The 24,524-nt window shown below is 37.8% G+C and overlaps 1 pseudogene; it reads right to left on the bottom strand.

Moving 5' to 3' along the window:
* LOC123940778 overlaps positions 1–13,551 on the bottom strand; it is a 112,053-nt pseudogene extending 98,502 nt beyond the window's left edge.
* Positions 13,552–24,524: the final 10,973 nt, after the last annotated feature.

Raw genomic sequence — 24,524 nt, 5'->3', positions numbered from 1 at the left:
TAGACCAACTATCAGGAAAATGAAATGGCCACTCCTTTCTCCCTTCATCTATAGATAATATGGATTTATATTAAGCAGACTTTCTGATGACAATGCCTGATTGGAATAGAGCAGAGAGTCTCATGTTAAGATTCTGAGAAAGTATGACAGAGGACAAACAACTCAGTGGGCAGTCTTTTGGAAATTCACTAGGCATAAGTTCATGTGATATTTTCCAGCCATCATTGCATATTTTTTTAACTATGACATAGTTAAGGTTACTAAATCAATCAGAGTTCATGCTTCTGAAACTAACTCAAATATTCAAGTCAAAATTATATTATTTTGGGGGCAGCTGGGTGGCTCAGACGGTTAAGCGTCTGTCTTCGGCTCAGGTCATGATCCAGGGTCCTGGGATAGAGCCCCGAATCGGGCTCCCTGCCCGGCAGGAAGCCTGCTTTCCCTCTCCAACTATCCCTGCTTGTGTTCCTGCTCTTGCTGTCTCTCTTTCTGTCAAATAAATTTTAAAAATCTTTTAAAAATTGTATTATTTTTATTAACAAAAAAAAAACTCTGACATAATGCCTTTTACCTTCAACCTGTTAATATTATATTTTACCTGCCCATTACCATAATGGTCACTCAACTTGCCCCATTCTGTTTTCTATTCCGTGCCCCCTGTATGTGCAACAATGGATATTACTGAACATTTGAGCTCTTCTTGGCTGCTCCAGAATGGCAAAAATGAAAGAAAACAACAACAAGACTCATTGTTCTTATCTCCACACTGCCAAATAGACAGACTTGAAATATCTAAGATTTTCATCCTTCTTGGAAATGGTTTTCAGCTTAAAGGCATTTGACCTGGAGTGAGGTTATATTTCAGTCAGCCTACTCAATGGTATCTAGAGAGGCCCGTCAGCAGAAGCTTAGCAGAAAAAATGTGAGTGAAAGTTCAAGTGCCTGGTAGCTGAGAAAGCTGGAGGAGGGCAAATCGGCTTGAACATCAAAGCTAAGTTCTGTCAAAATGTCAAACGTGATTTTCAAAACAAGACATCCCAGGAAGGCATTAATTGAGGAAGCTTAAATAATAGTTGACCTATTTGACTAAAGGTTATCTTCAAAAGCTTTGAAACAGTTCCTTGGGACATAAGACTCAGACATTTTTATTAGGGGTAAAGGGATAAGATGCGTGGCCAGAAGGTGTTGGCATAATATGACATATAACCTCTCTCAATACCTCTGATGAAAATAACTTAGTTCAGAAGCCAAGGGCTTGACAAGATTATAGCACAATGCTGACATATCTGAGCAAAATGTCTAAGGAATTTCATACCAAGATGCTTATGAGCAGGAATCGATTATGAACTGATAGTAGAGCTGATTATTTCAGCCTGAGCATTTTATTTTAAAGATTTATTTATTTACTTTAGAGAGAGGTTGGGGGTGCAAGGGGGAGGGACTTCAGCAGATTTAGTACATGGAACCCAACATGGAACCCAATCTCATGACTCTGAGATCAGGACCCTGAGACCATGATCTGAGCCCAAACCAAAAGTCGGATGCTCAACCACCTGCACCACCCAGGCTCCCTTTAACCCTGAGCATTTTTTTTTTTTTTCATTTTCTACGTTTATTTTTGGTTATTTATGTGTACAGCCCTCGGTGGCCGGGTTTACTAAAGGGGATCCACAGTGAAGCCCTGAGTCATGAAGTCACAGAGGGAACCTCACCCCCGCACCTAGGCAGGCACCCCCACAACCGCAGGTTGGGGAAGCTCGGCCCACACGGACTGGAGCCTCAGGAGCCCGTTTCTCCGAGCACAGGTACTCGACAAATCTGACATTTGACAGTGTAAACAGAGGAGACTGTGCTAAACAGGCCCAGAGGAGTAGGGCAGGGCAGGTAACCCTGAGCATTTTTAAGATAGTGTTTTCTAATACAGATAGAAATGATCAGGGGAGGGAAAATATTTAAAACTCATAGAATGGCACCAGGTTAATCAAGACAAGTGTTCGTGACCCGGTCACTGTTCTCTGTATTCAAGGAGGGTGCTCAGAAGCCATCAATGCCTGATGCTGTACAACTTTTTTTTCCTCAAATTGAGCAACAACCTGGTCTGTGCAGGCTGTGCATAAGCATTGTCTGCTGGGCCACTTGGCAGCAATTTTCAGTCTATTTCTGTAAATTGAGCTTCACAGTGCCCTTTGAATGTTTTCCCCTCTAGATTACAGGGGCTCCAATGCTGTTCAGTATACAGGACTCACTTTTGCCTTTAGCTGCCTTCCAACATAATCGGGCCCAGATAAATTGAGTAGTGCACCTCATTTTTATTAGTCGGGTATAACATTGCCAGCAGAACCAGTGGGAGTGCTTTCAGGTTTAGTGAAAGATAGAGGAAAATGGTCAAAAAGGGAGTTGTCTCCCTGATTCGAAGTTTAGAACAGTCAAGACTCAAACTGCCCCACTCTCTGGCTGAGAGTTTCTTTCATGATTCAATGAGATTTTTGTAGGAGATGCTTCAGGAATAAGTGAGCAGATGTTCTTACTCTTTTGCAAGCTTGTGCTTAAACTGACTGAACAGTAGCCACCAGATATCATTGCTTTCCTAAGAACAGTGTGGGGAGGTGACGCGCACCAGGAAATTCTACATAGGTGACATGTATCCTGTCATATCCCAGTGTCCATATGCTTAGTTAGGCACCACAGCCCAAGCATCTCTTTCCTGACATAATGATTAGGAAGAACTCACTCCTGTTCTCTCACTGTGACTTCACATGCATGAAATTACTTATTACTAACTCTGGATAACAACAACAAAAATTGGCTCTGTGTGACCACTGATAGGAGCAAATCACCACCTCCCATTACAAATGCATACCCAGACATGTTTCTCTCTGGGTGTGTCTGTATCTGTTCTTCCTCAGGATGCTTCACACAATGGGCTTGGGTAGATCTCAAGCAAGGTCACAGAGAAAGCGCAAATCCTTAAAGTCACAAGCCTCAGAAATCGTATGTTGATTTTGTTGCTAATTTCCTCTCTACCTTCGATCCTGAGAAGTTTCCCATTTAATTTAGTAGAAAAGGAAACCAGTTTGGTTATGGCAGTGGGGTACTGCAACCCTAATTCAATTCACACGTACTACTGAGGAAGTGAAGTTGGAAAGGCAGCACTATGAGTCCACTGAAACTGTCCTGCTCTGACCAACAGGCAGGTAGTAAACTAACGGCCTGCATTACACAAGCAGTCCTCAAACTTGCATGATTGGATTTATAAGGGTGAGACCTGTCATAACCCTCTCCTTCCTTTGTGTATTTTCTATCCCGCCCAGGTTTACGTTCAGTGCCTCCTTCACAGAACTCTTGATCACACCTTCCCACGGGCAAGTCCCAATGCACTGCTCATTTCCATGCTCCAACTCAGCTTACACATCATCTACCGGACATTGTCTGGTATTCTTTGCTACCCTCTTGCCACATTGCAGTCTTTTCTTGAAGATACTCCTAAAATCGTTTTTTTTTTTTTCAAACATACATAAAACATAATATGCTTCTATGACAAAAACTACGCTTGAAGCAGGATTTTATTTTCTGGCTTGATGTATTATGATTTGATATATTTGAGACGTTGGTTGATAATACACTGGCTTCTTTTCTACTTCTTTCTACCACTACTCTTGTGTTTACTTCTATTTTTACCCCAAGGCCTGTTTTCTTCCTAATCATTAGTCCTATTTATTTTAAAGCAATATCTGTACTTGATTACATTAATAGTTACACTGTTGATTTTATTACTTACCATGCTACTTCCCAAACCTCTTAAATATAAAACATGAGTACCCTCTCTGCACATATTTATGAACCCAAAAGTATCCTTTAATGTTACTCACATGTGAATGTAAAATACTTCTAAATAAAAAGTTTTGTTTGCAGAGTTCAAGGATATGATGGTGAAAATTTTCAATATTGTGGATTGAAATAAGCCAATGTCTTAGTATTCAGAAACTCTATTTATCTACTTCAAAACAGAGCATTTAGCCACTTTTCAATCATTAACACTCCCCCAAACCCTTATAGCCCAGGTTCCTTTGTGCATCAGCTAAATGTTTACAGTCTGGAATGGATGCCAACCATGGTCATCTTCAATGGTGCACATTTTGAAAAGAGTTAAAAACGTCTATTGATGTTCTTAAGATTTACACATCTTCTTACAAAGGATATAAACAATACTGAGTCAATGGTTCCTCTATTTAGATGTGACCTAATTCTATGAAGTGCAAGAAAAGACTGTCAGTGAGGACAGCAGATGATCTATCTTGTGTTGCTTGTGTCTGGCACTGTGCAAAACTTAAGCTATTATTCCTTATGTCAAACCTCAACTATGATTTGAAGAGTACAAAAATAACACAGAAGTTAACCCATTTGTTCTCAAATCCTGCTTCCTGACATGTTTTTTCTACTTACACAAAATGAATAAGTTATCACTCACAAAGTGCCAGCCCTACGGGCCAGACACAGTGCCACATCTTAATGCATTAAATACATTTAATTCTCACAAAAGTCCCAGAGGGTAGGTATTATTATTATTCCCATCCTATATTGGAAAACTGAGTCTTAGAGAGTTGAGAAACTTGACCTAGGTTATATAAGTCATAAGTGGAGTAGGGACTCAAACCCAAGCAGTCTGATTCCAGAGAACATGCTATGCATTCTTACATTTCACTGTCTCAGTTTCATGGTGCTTGATTCCTTTTCTTTCTTTCTTTTTTTTTTTTTTTAAGGATTTACTTATTTATTTGAGAGAGAGAACATGAGACAGAGAGAGAGAGAGATCACAAAAAGGGTGGGGTGGAAAGAGAAGCAGACTCCCTGCTGAGCACAGAGCCCGACAAGGGACTCGATCCCAGGACCCTGGGATCATGACCTGAGCTGAAGGCAGACGCTTAACCGACTGACTAAGCCCCCAGGAGCCCTGCATGCTTCCTTCTTAATCAAGTCTGGAGACACAGTCAAGCCTTGCCACAGGAGATGAGATAGGGGTGGGTGGGGGTGTGGTAAATCTGAAATTAGTGTCGCCTCAAATTTGGTATCCTTGGGTCTGTGCTCCTCCTACCAAGCAGCAGTCCCTCCCCAGTCCATTTATGGTTTGCCAGTCCTTGGGCTAGAAATTCTGCCTGGTTTCTAAAGTTCCTCTAGATGCCTTCACTTTTCCACAGACCACCCCATTCTTTGGAATCTTGAACCACTACTTATCTCTTTATCAACTCCCCACATGAACTGTATTCCTCTTTAACTCAATCTTATCCTAAAATTTGCCTTCAAATTGGATAAAACTTCCTGAGATTATGATAGAATCATTGGATGCAAGTAAAGATAAGCATCATGAAGGACCTTAAGAGTTAGAAGGGATTATTTTCCTCTGAATTTTCCCCTCAATGTCCCAAATTTCTCACTGTCCTTAAAACTACAGAATCTGTGCTCATCAGTGTGGGTGGGAGGCCTGTATTTCAATTTCTCCTCATCTACTTTTGGACGCTTACGCATTGCTTCACCCACAACCCCAGATCTTCCGCATTAGCTTCTTTTTTAAAACCCACTGTAGAAAAGGTGCTGTTTCCCAAAGATACCAAATGTTATTTTTATTTCTGTTTTTGATAATAATTAGTTTTTAATCTGAGGCTTTATTCAAATACATTTAGTCCTTTTTCTTTTTATTCTTCTTCCCTGATTCTCTCTATTGATTTTACTAGAAGAAGACAAGAAGACACACCTGTCTTCTTATTTCTTGTCTCTCCTGTCTCCTTGAAGAGGAAAGAAGAAAAAAACATAACTTCATCACTCCTATTTTGTCCTCACTCCTAGTGGCTAAGATTCACTTATGTGTTTAAAAAAACAAAATCCAATCATCCTGTTTTCTTCCACTCAACAAAATCAGCTTTCCTAATTTCCCAACAAATATTTAATCAGGATGCTATTTCATTGTGTATATTAAAATAATTCTCCATTAGTTTTTCTAGTTTCTTCCCCTCTAACAGTTAAGGACTCACTCTTATTTTGCAAATTCAGCATTCAGCACAATGCCTGGAAAAGTATAGGTGCTCTCTAAATTTTTACTGAATAAATAATTATTTATTATCTTATTTTTATTATTACTATACTGACATAGTAAAATGTTTCATAGCAAAAAATAAAATAAAAACAAAAACTGTCATTTAATTAGCAAAAGAGTAATACATTTTAAGCTTCTAAAAAAAGAGAAAAAAATAAGTATCTATAGATACCGAATCTACCCTTTCTCAAATTTAAATCCTTCTTTCTAAATTACAAAGAATCAGCAGATTCTCAGAGACATCACTTTTTAATCCCTACCATTTTCAGAGTTTCATTTTTTATAGAGTAATCTAGGGAAAAAATGACAAAGGGTTCTAAAACTCAAGCACTGATCTTGGGAGAAACTCAAACTGTAGAAAAATATTTATATATAAAGAGCAAATGCAACCTTGAGTAGACTTTCTCAGCTGCCAGTTTTTTTTGTTTTTTTTTTTTGTTGTTGTTGTTGGTTTTTTTTTCCCTTTTTATTTATTTTTTTTTCAGCGTAACAGTATTCATTCTTTTTGCACAACACCCAGTGCTCCATGCAAAACGTGCCCTCCCCATTACCCACCACCTGTTCCCCCAACCTCCCACCCCTGACCCTTCAAAACCCTCAGGTTGTTTTTCAGAGTCCATAGTCTCTTCAGCTGCCAGTTTTAAATCAAAATGAATCAAGTGTTACCTGTGGGGAAAATTCTTGATTTTATATCACAGCGTCCCCAAGGGCAGGGGTAGAAGCTCAATAAATACTTGTTGAATTGACTTTCAGCATTTTGAGAAAACTAACTCTTTTGGGAATTGATGTTTCACTTCTGCCTCAATTTTTCATGGCCTTTCCCATTAGAGAAAAAGAGAGAGAGAACATCATTTTTAATATCTGCTTTACATTTTCCAAGGTTTCTTAAATATTAACAGTTTAGAAATGATTTAGTTGCTATTTCTACTTGTTAATGTTTTTAATGAAAGAAAACAGTGAAGAGGAAATTAAATGTCATTAAAAAAAGCAAAGTGGGGGCACCTGGGTGGCTCAGTGGGTTAAAGCCTCTGCCTTCAGCTCAGATCATGATTCCAGGGTCCTGGGATCGAGCCCCACATTGGGCTTTCCGCTCAATGGGGAGGCTGCTTCCTCCTCTCTGTCTCTGCCTGTCTCTCTGCCTACTTGTGATCTCTGACTGCCAAATAAATAAATAAAATCTTTAAAAAAAAAAGAAGAAAGAAAAGTGAACAGAAAGAAATACTTGGAAGAGCAGAAAATCTGAAAAGAACTGGCAAGTAATTTTCTTATAAAACATGAGAATATGGGCTCATATATGTGTAAACAAACACAGACACACATCTGTACTTGGAATTCATATGTTGTCACCAAAGAAAAACAGCATACTTAGGAGTGTCATAATGTTTAGGTTATAGAAATGATTCTTCTGGGGAATTTGAAATACATGAAATGTTTAGTGAATATTTTTAAAACTATTTTCCAGAAAAATATTTTCCCTCACAATTATAAACTATTTACATATGCTTATTTTTTTCTAATACAAAATTCAGAAAACCATCTGCCTTTTTTGAAAAGATCTGAACTTTTGGAAGGCCATTTATTATCACAATACACACAGTATTTGTATTCTCTTAATTATCTCTTGATTGTTTGATTAGTTCAATTTTACAATATCAGTAAAATGTTTGGGAGATAAGGAACTATGAAAGTGTTGGGAAGATTTTCATATTTTTATCAATGTATGTATAAATATCTCAATTTATCTTTTAGTATATGCAGAGTTGAGATTGATACTTTTCATTTCCGTATTTGAAATCAGATTCCATTGACTTTTTTTTTAGTTTTGTTTTATTAAACAAAGACATGATGATTGTTTCAAAGATTTGTAAAGCTTCTTCTGTCGAAATTGATAATTATCCATAAAGTTGTTGTGGGTTTTTCGTTGTTGTTGTTGTTTTTCAATATCAGAGTAGCACCTTGGAATTAGTACAGCTTTCAGAAATTCTCAGGTTTATCCTGATTTCTCTTCTGATAGATGCCATGTTGAAGACAGGTGGACTGTCGTCCCTCAGTAAGCAAATTGACTATACATCGTTTGCTATTTGGAACTGAATTAACATATTCAACACATCACTGAGTAAAGTGAAAGTCATCTTCATTAAATGAGGGAAATATGGATAAATTATTCCTGCAAGGCTACTGACTTTGGAAATAAGGCTTCCTTTTTTATCCTTTATCTTGTTAAACGAAGGTATAAATGATTTAAGTAACTACAGACTGATAAGTTTTCATGATAGAAAAAGTTTAATAAGTTAAGTGAAAACTAAACTTGAAAAATCAAATATCTCACATACTGAAAAACTACAATGATTATGGGATTACTTCCTGTAGACTGGGAAGTGTTCTGAGTCAAGTTTGGGAGATTTTTTAATAGTATCTATAAAGTTAAATGTGGTAGTTTTCCTGACTGTAGGCCTAATACAGAGTTCTATATGCTAAAAACATTTTCTTCTGACATCTTTCAATCACTGCAAAAGCCTAACTGCCTCTTCATGTGGTGCTCAGAGGCCTAAGTAGATAATTAGCCATTCTCTACCATAGCTCCCCACCAAGGTCTAAATTATCTCTGGGGTCTAAACACCATTTATTTATTTATGTTTTTACTTCCACTCCTTAATAAAGAAAACCATAATTTAAATATACAGTGTAGTGATATATCTTTAATGACAAGTGAATTATGTTTCTTTGTTTACCCCACTGTTTCCCCTTCTCCAGCTGTAAAAGTTTCTGGGAGCTTGGTTGGTTTACTAGTAAGTAGTTGCTAGTTAACACCAGGGGTTACTAGATAAACATTGCCCAAAACAACAGCAACAAAACTCTTCCCCATAGCCAGGGACAGGAAATTGTTAAATTCCATACCTACATAAGGACTCATTTGACATGCACAATTTATTTTCAATCAGCCAGAAAGATGTCAAAGTTCATGATCATGAGTCAACCTCTCATCTGCAAGAACAAAACACACTATCTATATAAACCCAGGATGTGAGAAAATGCTATTTTAATTTGCATGTAGCCATTTGATATTTATCAAGTCTGCACGATGCAGAATGCTCACATGATCTCTGCCCCATATGAGATAGTCTTTCTTCATAATTTTGATATGTAAATATCAATTCATAAATTTCCAAATCGCATATTAGATGATGTGTAACTGGGGCCATCACAGCAGGTTTTTCTTCAGCAAGCCAATAATGATAATTTTACAAGTTCTAGGGAATTTATAACAGGAACAAATCTGAAGAAATAACTGAATGCAATATTGTTAAATGTATGGTTGAGAAGACAGGAAGAAACCCAAGCCTAGCCGCAGTGACCAGGGAGTTCTACATAAAAATCAGGCCTATGAATAGTCAAACTGCAGGACTGACATATGACTGATAATTAAGGAAGTAGGTCGTCAAAATGAAGCTTAGAGAAACAGGTAAGCAAGATAGTATTTGTGCTTATCTTCTCCACGAAGTAGGAGAAACCCATTAGACTGGGGGAGTTGAACATTTAGACGATTTGAAAGGCATTTTGTTACGATCATGGATGTTTCACTAGACTTCATCCTATATGGACAAGAAATTCCTCCCTAATACTTACCACCTCCATTTTGTTTTGATTCCAGATTTATCTATTTAACAGTTCCAAAGAACCCTGATACTAAGGAGGGCACACATAAGCGTATTAGAGGCATATATTCTGGGAATTGGAAAGATCCTCAGATTAACATGAGATAAGCCTGATTCATTCATTGGTCCTTCATACATTGTATTAATGTGAGTCAATCCCAGCCTGTACAACATCAGTTTTAAATGAATTCACAGAAAATTGTTTTGGGAAACTTCAAAACTTCTAAAACAGACACGGAAGCAAAAACAATCCCTGTGAAAGCACAGCCTTTAAGTCAAACACATGTTTGTGAAGTCAACTGGCCTCTCAAAAACACATGTTTGTGAAAAAACTGGCCTCTCTGAGTGGCATCAGCATGAACTTCTCACTCACTACCATCCCCTGTGGGGCAGGAGTTATGTTTTACTACAGCTGGTGTCACTAGCACTGAGCAGGGACCAGTTACATAAGAGGTGCAAAGTAGAGTATAATTGTAAGTTGTTCCTCTCTAAATGTAACACGCATGTACTCACTGTGTCATTAGCTGCTCAAACCTTTACCTTAACCTAAAATTCATCCATTTAACAAATTCATATTGGGTGCCTGTTACATGTCAGGCACTACTCTCTATGCTTGGGGTACATAAATGAACCAAGGGAAGATCCTTATCCCTGTGGAATTTATTCAATCCCTAACACTTAGGGACTCTACCTTCTGTCTCTGATCACTCTCTCTCTCATTGTCTTCCTTGGTTTCTCATTTCTCGGAATCTCACCTTCTCTGCCTGTGTCTTTGCTGGCATGCATATCTTCATTTATTTCATGTTCCTTTGACTCAGGTCATGATGCCAGGGTCTGGGATCAGGCCCAGTGTTGGGTTCCCTGCTCAGCAGGGAGTCTTCTTCTCCCTCTCCTTCCTGCTCAAGCTCTCTCTTACTCTCTCTGTCTCTCTCTCTCTCAAATAAATGAATAGAATCTTTTTTAAAAAGTGAATGAAAATTTATATATAGCTATTTAAATGTGTGTGTGTGTGTGTGTGTGTGTACTGGTGAAGAGCTTTCAGTGGGGCACTGAAAGCTGGTGCCCCATTCCCTGTACTAACCTTAGTCTTGCACTGTTATATTAAACCAGCAGCCTCTGAGTGGTGTGGTAGATGACAGGACCAGTGGATGCCAGTTTCTTTGCTGTGAAGCAGGTCACTAGACCCTTTCTATGTCACTGTAGTAAATACTTTGTAAGGCTTCAGATGGAGAGACTGGCCAGACTGCAGCAGGACTAGCTACAGAATTGGTTAGGCCCATGTAAAATGAAAATGTGGTGTCCCTTGCTTGAAAATTAAGAATTCCAAAGTGGCAACAGAATAACATTAAACCAAGCATGGGACCCTTCTGAGCTTGGGCCCTGTTGTGACTACACTGGTCTCATGCCCAGGAAATTAGTCATAGACTGCAGGCGGGAATGTTAAATCCATAACAAAGCACACGTTGATTATAAGCAAAACAAATCACTGCCCTTTCCAGGGAGTAAGGAGTTCAATGTAAATAATTTGCTACCAAGTGGCTAGTTGGCCTCAAAGGATAGTGCCATAAGTGGGTCAGCCTTGGTCTCTCTTGCTAGAACACGGATGTTAGCAATGCCAGATTAGCGTTGGTGTGTGAAGCCCAAACAGTTGGGCCCATGCATAGCTTGCATCCCTGATATCATGGCTAACTACTCTTATACCCATTCTGCCTGAATTAAGTTGGCCAATGTATGTTAGAGGTTGCTGGACGTCAACTGATTGAGTCATTTTTGTCCAGTTGGTTTGTGTGTCTTTCCCGGTGGGTAATCTCTGGTGTGAGTTAATACATCATACAAAAAAAAAATTTTTTAAGATTTTTATTTATTTATCTATTTGACAGACAGAGATCACAAGTAGGCAGAGAGGCAGGCAGAGAGAGAGAGAGGGGGAAGCAGGCTTCCTGCTGAGCAGAGAGCCCGATATAGGGCTCGATCCCAGGACCCTGGGATCATGACCGAGCCGAAGGCAGAGGCTTTAACCCACTGAGCCACCCAGGGGCCCCATACCATACAAAAATCTTAATACACTCCCAACTCCATGCCTCTTCCTCTGACCTTGATATTCCCTGCTTTTTTCCTTCCAGGACTTTGAACAAACTAGTCACCATGATCCACTATTTAGTATATATTTATTTCAAACAACTTATCTTTCCATTCAAAGTATATCATCAGCTACACAGTTTAAAGCTCTCTATTCATTGAGAAAGTCTTTTTTTTTTTTAAGAGTCAGAGTAAGGGTGAACAGGGGTGGGGGCACAGGGAGGAGAGAGAAAGAGAATCTTCTTTTTTTTTTTTTAAAGATTTTGTTTATTTATTTGACACAGAGAGAGAGATCACAAGAAAGCAGGGAGGCAGGCAAGTGGGGGAGGGGGAAGCAGGCTCCCCTCAAGCAGAGAGCCCAATGTGGGACTTGATCCCAGGACCTTGAGATCATGACCTGAGCAGAAATCAAGAGCCAGACACTTAACCAACTCAGCCACCAGGTACCTTGAGAGAATCTATCATTAGTCAATCATTAATGCCCTCCCTGACCGAAGTGCTAGTGCAAAAATTTTTCACTAGCCCAGGCAAAAGTGCCATCTGCGCCATGGGCCAGACCTGCTGCAAGACTCCTCTCTGGATCTTTCTCCAACCTGGCAGCTTTATATGTTACTCAGTAAATGGATTAGCAAATGGATTAGATCAGCATTTCTAAATGTAGAAACTGCCACTATCAAACCCAAAGAGACCTGCAAAGTACTTGCTTTCTTCTTAGTGACAGGAAGTGTGAAATGAAATAAATTGTTCTTAACTTTGGAAGGCATCCCCTAGCATATTCCAAAGCACATGTGATGGGCCCCCTGACTCTTTGCAAGTTTATCTCCCACCTTATAGAGTGTACACAGGTTTAAAATGTCTTTAATAGGGGCGCCTGGGTGGACTCAATAGGTTAAGCATCTGCCTTCTACTCAGGTCATTATCCCAGGGCCCTGGGATCAAGCCCCACCCAGGGCTCCCTGCTTGGCAGGCAGGGAGCCTGCTTCTCCCTCTCCTCCCTGCTTGTGCTCTCTGTCACTATCTCTGTCTCTGTCTCTCTCAAATAAATAGCTAAAATCTTTTTAAAAAAATGTCTTTGATACACTTGCAAATCTTGCTCATCTGATCTGACTGTATGACATAATCAATCAAGCAGAACAATGTAATGTTCTGCAGAATGTCCTCGTGGTCCCAACTACATTATGACAGGATGAGGGAGAATATCCATACACCTAAGGCAAGACTACAGAGGCGCCCTCTTCTCTTCTACATGGAAATAAAAGCCACTTCTAGTCCTCCTTACTCATAAGGATAGAAAATCATTCATTTATTGAACCAATAGCCACATACCAAGTACCTGAGCACACGTTCATCTGCTCTAACCAAGATATCACATGCAGCACAGCAGCTGCAGTGGGGACAAATACTGGCCCGAGTTTACAACAGCCCACGCTGTCATACTTCGGGATCTGCCAGTTCTGGGTAGTGGCCGGACGACTAAATTAAATGAAAGTAGAATGGGAATCACCATATCTGCATTTAGTCCTTTAAATGTGTCACTAATATATTACTGTTTTTAATTTACTATATTAGCTGTGGGCTCGATTTGAAAGACTTCCACTTGACTTCCCTTACTGTGTCAGCCCTAATACTGTAGGCAACGAACATGACGTTGGGGTTTTGCCAACCACCAAATATGTCCATTTCAATTATGCACTTGGGATTGAGAAAGACACTGCTGGAGAGATCCATTAACACATTTGAGCCAGGACTCCATTTATTATATGACACTCCTATGTTCCCTTGAAAGAAAATTCTAATATAGTCCATAAATAAGAAAAATGACCAAGAAGTAATAGTAAGATAAAGGAGTTTCAATGACAAAATGAGTATGAGGTCATTAGTATTCACCAGTAGAGTAACACTGTGTCTTCCAGTAAGAATTTCCTATCAGGTACCATGGTATTTGGGATACCATAGAAATGTTTGATTCTACCAATGAACTAGTCTACTTTAAAACAAGTAAGTTTTAAATCAGAAACTCTGGCTTATGAATTATTTCTTTTAAAGTTTTAAATCAGAAACTCTGGCTTATGAATTATTTCTAACTCTGTATTCTATAACTCTTCAGAGACCTGTTGAAAGGGTTTACTCATATAGAAACATAAGTTTAAAATTTTACACTCAGTGGATTATCAGATAGAGGTGACAGAAAGATGATAATCGGGAGAGCACTAAAGAGCTATTTCAGACTGGGAGAGCCTGAGAGATCAAGAGGCAGAAGAGGGGCCATTTGACTCACTGGCCTTATTGTTTCCTACTTCATCACTACCCGTTGACGAATACCATCATCCATCTAAATATACCATCACTCCTGCATCCAGTCACCTTGTATTACGTCCATGTTCTTTATTCAGAAAATGTGTTTTGAAAAACATATGAATCTGAACTTATGGGTTCTTTTTTCCTTTTTTTTCGTTAACCTATCTTGTATATCTTGTATGTTACCTGTCTGATAAGTGTTTTGTTTTCCAGCACCCCAAACACTGCCTGACATTTGGCAGGCCTTCATTAAATAAAGACTGACCAAATGAATGAGTGCATAGAGCACAGCGCTGAACAAACCTCAGTCCTGGGTTTCATGGAACAACACGTTAGCATGGAAGACGATGATGTTACCAGACAATCAGAGTAGAAACCACCAGGCTAATGCACTATCACTGGAGCAAGTATAAGGAGCTCCAATGACCTGGAGCCCCGAAAGTAGGCTCTCCAAAGACAATATCATCTAGTCAAGGACTTAGAAAATGAGTAGGAGTTAAAAGAGCTTATGTCTGGAGTGTGACTGGGTCACACGGAAAAGCATTATAACCGACGCAAAGGCCTGGAGTCAAGGGAAGGTTAGGTTTGCAGCCTTGGTTAGTGCTTCCCTTCATGTATTTGTTTTTTTGGCATTTTGTAGGTCTCGACTTCCAATGCTTCAGGAAGCTAAAAAGCAACAGATACTGAAAATAATAAATGTGATTTACTTATATTTGGTATTGAGTCATTTATAATAGAAACTTTTATCTTCACGAAAGCAAATGATGTAATCCTCATGGACAGAGTTTTGATTCTGTATGGTGCAATATGACATTTCATCATGTTTTCCTCTAATGTTTATAATGATAAATAGGTTGTCATCCTAACTCATCAGAGCAACGTTTCATGGAACCATATGAAGACTAATGCTATGATAATGTGTCTATTACATGCTACCTTGAGGGGAAAATCTATAAGTAGTACTCTCATGCTCTAAAGACATTTCATATTACAAAATGGCAGAGGCCAAACACTGAAACCTTTACCACTTTCTAGGCAGGTTGAATTGTTTCATGATGTGGTTGTATTTTTACAACCTATGAGATTAAGGATAACATAAATATTTTGACTATATTCACTACTCTTTGAACAAATGAAAGCGTAGCATGTTATTTTATACTTATAAATAAATATCTAGCATTTTTCTTGATGAATGTATATATATTTGTGTATACATGGTCAATACATGTATTAACTATTAATACATGTTAATACAATAATACAATAATATGCAGCTATATCATTACAAATATTAATACAGACTAATTCTGGAAAAATTTCAACACATACTTTGTTAGAGATTTATCTCTTTACTTGTACTGATTTTAAGAGAAAGTGCAAGAAAAATCATGATTTGGCTATAAAGCCTTTTCAGTATTCTGAAGTTCTTGTTTTCACATACCAAACAGGAGAGCCCCAGCCCACAGAGGAAAACTCCGTGCTCCTATTATTACTTGGTCTAAGTCTTTAGCAACTTTATGGGCAAAATATTTTTAAGGTTAAAAAATATAGAAAGAGTATAATGTCCTTTAAATGTTCTTTTATGTTGGTGTTTGGATCCTAAAAGGTAGGGAAAAAATACTGCAACAGTGGTGATATGAACAGCCTTGAACAATGTTGTTTTATATGCAATGATGGTGCATAACAGAAGAAGCCAAAATGAGTCAGACGACAGTATATCAAGCCCATTTTCCTCATTTTGATTCAGAGGTTTTTTGCTAAAAATCACAAGCCAGTCTTAGTGGCAAGCTTCAGAAAACTTGCACAGCTCTGATAAGAAAGGACATCGCTCATAAATATTCATTAAAAATTACCTTTTCTGGATCATGAATTTTTCAAGCAGACACTGATTTGACCTCTACAAGGAACAAAATCCAGCCTATAGTGGAGTGTCTCCTATTTCTGACAAAAAAAGGTGAAAAATTGGTTTTCCCAGCTAAGCAGCTACTTTGTACACCGTGTGAGGTCTGAGGTCAGTTACCTCTGCGCTCCACACACTTGAGCATTAATATTCATTCGAATTACAGTCTTTAAATTCTAAAGTCCTGTTCATACTTTTCCGAAAAACTGATTGTATAGCAGGCCAGGGTTTGCATTTTAACTAATTTTTAAAGTAACTTCATCTAACTTCTCTGTTGCTAAAAAATGTATGAATTCAGTAATTTTCTTTAGAAAAAAGTCACATCTGCCTGTTTTGAATTTATATGCCCTCTCACTGAGGATAAAAGCCACGTTTTTCCTGGTAATTATCTGCAGAGTGGGTGAATGGATAGAAACGTCTACATTTATGTCTATCAGAGAGCTATTGTTGGCATTTCATCTTCATATAGCTCCTCATAGTTCATACATACAAAAGGAGCTTTGCATTATTTGGGGGCATGTTTTTTGCTTGCATTGTTATTCCTAAAATATCTCAGTGGGGTAGTCAGCATTACCACCTGCATTGTTTAAATAGACTAACTGATAAGTAGAATATGAATTTTGATAGCAAATCGTGTGCAAACTTAGCAACTAAACAGGAATGTCTTTCCAGAACTTTATCTCAGGTTCTTGTTTTAGGTTAAACCCTAGAATTATTGTACCTAAGGTCTAAGATTCATATTTGGGTAACTTCAGAGAGTAACCAAAAGTGACCAAAGAAACACTTTAAACACATATAGTTCAAGTTATGGTGGGGTAATTTTGATTTTTTTTTTCCCTTCATGCAGTTAAACAGCAGTAAAAGTCTTCTTATTACAGCAGGATTCTAATCTCAACTCCTTCCGTTCTCTAGATTTATGACCCTGCACATATTTGAACCTTTCTATGCCTTGCTGTCCATGTGAAAATGAAGGTAACTCCTTTAGAGGATTTACAAGGCTCCTCAGTTTATTCTCGGCACTCCAAAGAGTTACTTTTTAAGTACAGAATTAACTTGATTTAAATACGATGTAACTCAGCACAAAGATGGTAATGGAACTTTTAATAAGACTTTTTTTTTTTTTTTTTTTTTTTTATTTGACAGACAGAGAGGCAGACAGAGAGAGAGGAGGAATCAGGCTCCCTGCCAAGCAGAGAGCCCGATGCGGGGCTTGAACCCAGGATCCTGGGATCATGACCTGAGCTGAAGGCAGAGGCTTTAACCCACTGAGCCACCCAGGCGCCCCGGTAATGGAACTTTTACTGGGATGTAGTCTCCAAGAGGAATGGAAATGTGCCAAATTGGAAATTTCTACCCCTTCCTCCTCCATTCAAAAAAAAAAAAAAAAAAAAAGAAAGAAAAAAGAAAGAAAGAAGAAGAAAAAAGAGTCTTAGAGAAGCAGTGGAGAAGAATAGGGAGAACCGCAAAAAGTTGGTTGAATTATAGTCTCTGCCTCTTCTGGTTTTATTCAGTTTTTATTCATAATCCAGCCCATATTGCCTCTTAGTAAGTGCTCATCTGATTAGCATGGGACAATTCTTTGAGGGTGGAACCTGCATATTATTTCAACAGCCTTGGTAATTCAATAAATCACATGCTGATGTTGCATCTTACTGACCTTTATCTCCCGAAGTCTTCTGTATAGTTGCTCCTGGATATAAGGATCGTCAGCCTGTCCTCCTTAAATCTGTTGGCTCCTGGCCCTAACTCCACTTCTCTCATGTCAGAGTGTGGAACAAGGAACAGAAGTTATGCAGGGGAGGCTGAGGACCAGTCCAGACCTTATCCACTCATCCTTCCCCTTCCACCCCAAGGATGTCCATACACTACAGCTGCCAGCTTTAAGGAAAATGCACAATATCCAATCACATTTGAATTTCAGATGAACAATGAATAATTTCGTAGCACAAGTGTACTATATAAAATATTTGTGACATATCTATAATAAAATTATTTGTTTTTTTAGATGAAATTCAAATTTAACTGGATGTCCCGTATTTTATCTGACACCTCTCTCATGTAGCCCAAATTCATTCAAAGAATCTGTTGCATGAAGAAAACAATTGCTTTTAACCTCTTTCCCGTTATCTTCCTCATGCATGCAGAATGGCAGAAGTCCCCAGTGTAGTTTTTACTCTCTTTTTATACTTCCATATTATGCCATCAATGTAAATCACCAGATAAATCTGTCATGCTTTTATTTCTACTGTGGAGTCACATGTGACTAGAGTTGTTAGGGTCCATATCCACAAACTATGGCAGAATTCTTTAACAGTCAAAAATACCCTCAAAGATTTATTAGAATGTCACAGTTAGAAGCTCTTACACAGTCTCTCAGCAAATCCATTATGGTCTGTTTTTCTTGCCGCATTAAAGGACAATGCTATTATGCTATTGTTGAGCATTAAATGAAGTAGAAGGCTTGATGTTGGAGACATGTTGCATGAGAAACAGATCATAGCCTCTGGCTCCTGAGGGTCATCAAAAATTGTTTTTTATTTAATTTCCATAATAGACTTAACTTGTTGCCAAAAACATCACTTTACTTTGTATCATATTCCTAGGAAAAGGCATTTATAGAAAGAAAGAAAAGAAGGAAAGAGAGACGAATGAACAAAGAAGGGGAGAGAGGGAGGGAGGAAAGAAAAACAAACTTTCAGAACTCTAGTATTCAGAGCTATCATTATTTTCCAAATAGTATTCAATAAAGATGATGAATACATACTGGTGATATAAAATGTTAATTTATATAGAAATGTCTTTTTTTTTTTTAGAAATGTCTTGAAATGAAAAACAGATCACCAAAATATGCATTATTTGTTTAATGTGTACTGACAAAGTATTTTATTTTTTTTTATAATTTTTTTAAAATTTTTTTTATAAACATATAATGTATTATTAGCCCCAGGGGTACTGGTCTGTGAATCGCCAGGTTTACACACTTCACAGCACTCACCATAGCACATACCCTCCCCAATGTCCAAACCCCACCAACCTCTCCCTACCCCCCTACCCCCTGCAACCCTCAGTTTCTTTTGTGAGATTAAGAGTCTCTTATGGTTCTGACATAAAGTATTTTAAATACAAAAGGACAAAAATGTAGTGTACAAATTTGGATGAGTAAATTTTATACCACGGTAAGTCTAAAAATCATTCTACTATATTGTTTCTATTACAAATTATTCTTTTCAATAAAGAAGCATATTTGCTCTTAAGAACTGTTTAAACTTTTCCTCTACCAAGCAAGCAGAACAGACCATGAGAATCCAAACATGTATTCACTTTTGTAGCGTGAGAGCGGATGGTAGGAAATGACTGCCCCCACCTGCCCTGCCCTACAGTGGGCTCTCAGCACAGGGGTATTTGGCTACATCACTCTGCAAGCACCATAACAGCTATATTTTCTCAAATGCTACAAGTGCATTTTTAATATTAAAAACAATATTTTACCATGTTAAACTTCTATTAACTTTGTGTTTTCACATGACACTTAAATTAGCTTCTGACTGATACAACTCCATATACATAGAATAATGGATTGAGCTGATGTGTTTGGTATGAGAGGTGCAGTCAGAAGAGGAGACGTATTATGTTCTACATTTGATTGTTTATGCACGACAATACATTTAAGCTGAGTTTCAGCAAGCCAGTTGCCAGAGATTCAAAGCCTGGCAGATAGCACATTCTCTTCACAAAATAAAAATGTACAGGCATCCACACCAGCTTACAAGTTATTCTTTATGAACAACAGAATTGCTTTTTGCCCATTTCAGACAGAACCCTAAATGTGCCCAGCACAGCAAGAGAGAGCACAGGAAGCAAAGAGAGCTTAATATTCCAGCCCAGCTCACTGGAAACAACCGCCACAGGAAAAAAAACAAAACAAAACAAAACAAAAAAAAACCCTAAAATGACAGAGCAGTGTTCTGTAGAGCAACATGATTTGTCTGCTTTAAATGGAGAATAATGGTTTTAAGTTCAGAGCAGAACTAAAGGGCTCAATTACTATTCATGGATTCTGAATTGTTCTACTTTGGAAACTCCTTTAGCATGAAATGTTCATCAAAATCAATGCATGAAACTATAGGAAAAAACAAAAACAAAAGCAAAAAACCACCTAGTTTCCAGTATGAATAAAGGACTTCCCCAATTTAGACCACTGGGGGGGGGGGGGGTGGCAGAAAAATGTGTCGCCAATATACACAAATGCTCCTTAGGCAGTAGGACTAAACATTTTCAAATAATAACTTTTAGGTGGATATTGAGAGGTCAAGAAATATATAAATATGATAATAATACAGATCTCTGTTTTTAGTCTTATAAGTAATGCTAATAAAATAATTAAAACAGATGAACATACTTTTTACTAAAGAATTGTTGCCATTGGAATTGAGAAGATTTGCTGAGAATAATAGTGTAATGCTAAGTTGACAAATATATCACTTCTTTAATTGTGCTTATATCCAAAAACAAGGATCCTGCTAAGTAGCTTTCACATTATAGAACTATAGAGCTATAAAGGAAGTACTCAGTAGTAGAAGAGTTGATAACTCTTTGGTAATCAGAGCAGATTCACTTATGTTTGTTTTGTTTAGCTTTCCATTTATTCCCTCCAATATTATTATGGTCTCCTAAAATGATGAAAAAAAATGGATGACCAGCTTCCCTAATCCTATGCTTAGAATAAACAAAGAAACCATGCTCATTAATATATGGAGTATCCATTTTGATTGTTTCCTCTCCATATATTTTCTCATGAGCATGGTTTTCTCGGCAAAACATTGGTAATAAACTAAGGTAAAAATGTATTCTTATGTATTGACTTGTGGAGGAAAACATTTGCTTTTATAATGACATTGGCAAAGTTTCATGTGGACTATTATGGATTGTAATTGCATTTCATTTGCCATATTAAAAAGTGTCAAATCCTAAAACCAAACAAAATGGTATCTGCATTTTTTTTGTCATTATGTAGGAGAACGGTAAAGTCCTGAAGGCAATTTGAAAACCTTAGTTAACCAGCTCCTTCTGTTTGCATATTCAATCCCTCAATGTAACATATGCATAATTTTATCATCGTGTGCCATCTGGAGTATACTGATTGAACTGCAGTTTGAAAATGAGGGTTAAAAGATAATTTGGTTGCATACATTTAGAACTGAAATGTCTCTCATGGAGCAGAACAGAGTTATTTAAAAACAGAACTATGACTAAAAGATGAAAATACATTCTATAAGCTCAAGAAAACCAAAGAAGGCAATTAAGTCTTCATGCTTTTTCACTTCAAGGCTCTTTAAAATTTTAATAACAATGGTATTCTAAGGGAATTGTGGGGGATGGGGGGGGACAACAACATGTGTACCTACCTCTTAATGCAATAATTACAGATAATCTTCCAAGCTACTTTATACTTTTCTTTAATTATCTGGAAAAATTTAACAGATTATCAATAAACAATATCAGCTAGGGCATGGGTATGTAACCAATTTATTTTTTAACTGTAACATCACAATGTTAGGCTGGGTTGCAAACTAGCAGGAGCTCATCAAATTTGAGCATCCTAGCTGAGAGCAATTGTTATGGAAGCACATGAGAGCCCTACTGAAGACTGGCAATAGTTCTAATCCAGAATTTTTACTTTCGGTTATCACAGTGTGATGTCAAGTGAAACACTTTATAAAACCAGTTTTAAAGTGGAATTACCTTGTTTGTATTTGTGAGTGCAATAATTTATCATAGACTCTCTCTTCCAAAACTTTTTCACATTTTCTCTCTTTTTGAATTTTTCGAATTCTCATCTTTTTTTTCACCTTTTCTAATACCACTGATTTGCTGAGCTACCTGATTGAGATAGGTCTACCAAATCATACTGTCAAAAGTGTGCCATTAAGAAGGGAATTATGTGACCTAGATGTGCTAAAAATTAATAATTTTCAAAAGGCTTTGGGTGATATAAGCCTTTCAGATTTATTAGATTTCATATACAATACATGTTATTCTTTCCTATCTGTGGAAGAGAACTTTAAAAAAAAAATAACCTCTCCCAAATTATGGATTTCCAAATTTATGTAAGGAAGAACAACCCTATTATTAAATGGCCACCTCCTCCTATTATTAAATGGCTTTCCTGCTCCAATAAAAGACCTTGCTCCTTCAGAGCTGGAACCTTCTTCCTTTCTTCATTTCCCCCATGTGTGTTTTACAGCAAATTCTGAAGCTATTAGAAATCATCTTCTGAGGTCACAGGACAGATATGAAGGCATGAGCATAAATACTTGGGGATAAAGAACCAGAGCATACCTACCGACCCCCATGGCAGGCCTGGCCCCTGAATGAGGCAGCTCACGATTGAACTTCCCCTTTTTTATCCAGGAGAGGAGAAAGGAACAAGCATCAAATCTATTACTATCCCACCCCAGAACATGACATTCTAATTCAGTCAGTAGGGACTCACAATAAACTCCAAATCACATCGAGTGCCTCCCTGGTATGACAATTGATTACATCTCTTAACCTTTCCGCATCTGCAGTACCATCTGGAGCAGTTAGTGCTTACATTTTTGCACACAAAGAACAGGTAACAGCCTACAGACCCACATACAGACTCAATCCTTCCACTATAAGGCTATAACAACAATAAAAAGGAAAAAGAAAACAATAGCCAGAATCACCTTGATTTCACAAAAGATGACATTCCAAAGGAAATGAAAATAAAATCCAATAACTGATATTTTGTAGAATAACTATGATAAGACTATGAATTGAAAAAGTTAATTCCTTCACCCTTGGGAAATTTGTCTACACATAGAAGAGAAAGAAAGTCAGTCTATTATAAGGAACTATTATATAATATTTCATACATACATGATATTTCATACATGCTGTTTCATTAAATTCTAGGTAGCGAGTACTACTGTCCCATATTAGTATAAAACTAAGACTCTTAAATGTTAGTAACTTGAGCAAGATTACACAGACATTTAATTTGGGAGCTAGGATTCAAACTCAGTTCTACTCCCAAAGCCACGGTTCTTTATATTATGTCATTAAATTTAATCCAGATAGAGATATATTAATCCTTTTGACAAATATCTTTTAAATGCTATATTATGTGTTAGGGACCTCTGCTAAGTTGCTAAACAAAGTAACAGATACCTCCACTATATGTAGAATTGTGCTAAGTAAAGAATAAATTCTGGTCAAAGCAAGAGTTTAGAAGAGGATTTCTCATTTGGAGCCAGATTACAGTTTCTGTGGGGTCTCTCCTGTGCATTGTAGGATATTTAGCAGGGTCCCTGCTGTCTACTCACTGCATACCAAAAGCACCCATTCCCCCAGTTAATAAAAACGTCTCTGTACATGGGAGATAGACATCTCTTGCGGGCAACTTCTCCCCCCTCCACCACCACTGAGAACCACTGGTTTAGAATAAGGCGGATGGACAAATTTTTGTAAAACCTGTTAAGATTGTAAACTCTTAGGGAACAAGAACTTTCCTAATACAATTCTGTAGCTGTTAATTCTATAGCTCCCCCAACAATAAAACCTTCAGAAATTTTTTATCGTTACGTGAATAAATGAATGAATGAATAAAAAATAACAGGACTTGCCAACCAACTATTTCTGTAACAGTCGAAAAGTAACACTTGTGTAAGCACTAGTTAACTAAAAATAAGTAGGAAAGACCAGTTTGTTTTCCTCTTTTAGATTTTCCGCACTAGTTCCCAGACAGAAGAAAAACAGAGAGTATATGAGAAAGAGTGTTACCCAAATCAGCACACACTTCTGCATCACTGTACTGAGGTGCCTCCTCTTCATTTGTCTCATCTAGGCTCTAGGTCTCCAGGCAGCTGTGCCTTCCTGTGCCCCTGGCTACCAAATGTAGCAGAAATTCAAAAAAAATTGCTTTTTCCATAAAACAGAGGGGTTCTAACTTTAGTCTTTGATAACATCATTCTTACACTCTTGCATTTCTAAGCCCCCTTTAAAAAAAAAAAAAAAAAAGATTTTAAGGGTGCCTGGGTGGCTCAGTCAGTTAAGCATCTACCTTTGGCTCAGGTCAGGACCCCTGGGTCCTGGGATCAAGTCCCACTTCGGGCTCCCTATTCAGTGGGGAGTCTGCTTTTCCCTCTCCCTCTGCCTCTCCTGCCTGCTTATGCTCTCTCAAATAAATAAATAAGATCTTTAAAAGTAAAAAATTTAAATATATATATATATTTTTTTTTATTTATTTGTCAGAGGGAGAGAGAGTGTGTGTGTGCACAAACAGGGGGAGCAGCAGGTAGAGGGAAAAGCAGGCTCCTGGCTAAGAAGGAGCCTGATTCGGGACTCGATGCCAAGATCCTAGGATCATGACCTGAGCCAAAGGGAGATGCTTAACCGACTGAGCCACTTAGCCATCCCTCCAAGCACCTCAAATGAAAAAAAAGATGATTTATGGCCACATATGGGGAAAACTCAGAAC

The sequence above is a fragment of the Meles meles genome, chromosome 4 (genome assembly GCF_922984935.1).
Source record: "Meles meles chromosome 4, mMelMel3.1 paternal haplotype, whole genome shotgun sequence".
NCBI classification, from domain to species: Eukaryota; Metazoa; Chordata; class Mammalia; order Carnivora; family Mustelidae; genus Meles; species Meles meles.
Note: the sequence above shows the minus strand (reverse complement) of the source record. Positions and strands in the feature narration are given on the sequence as shown.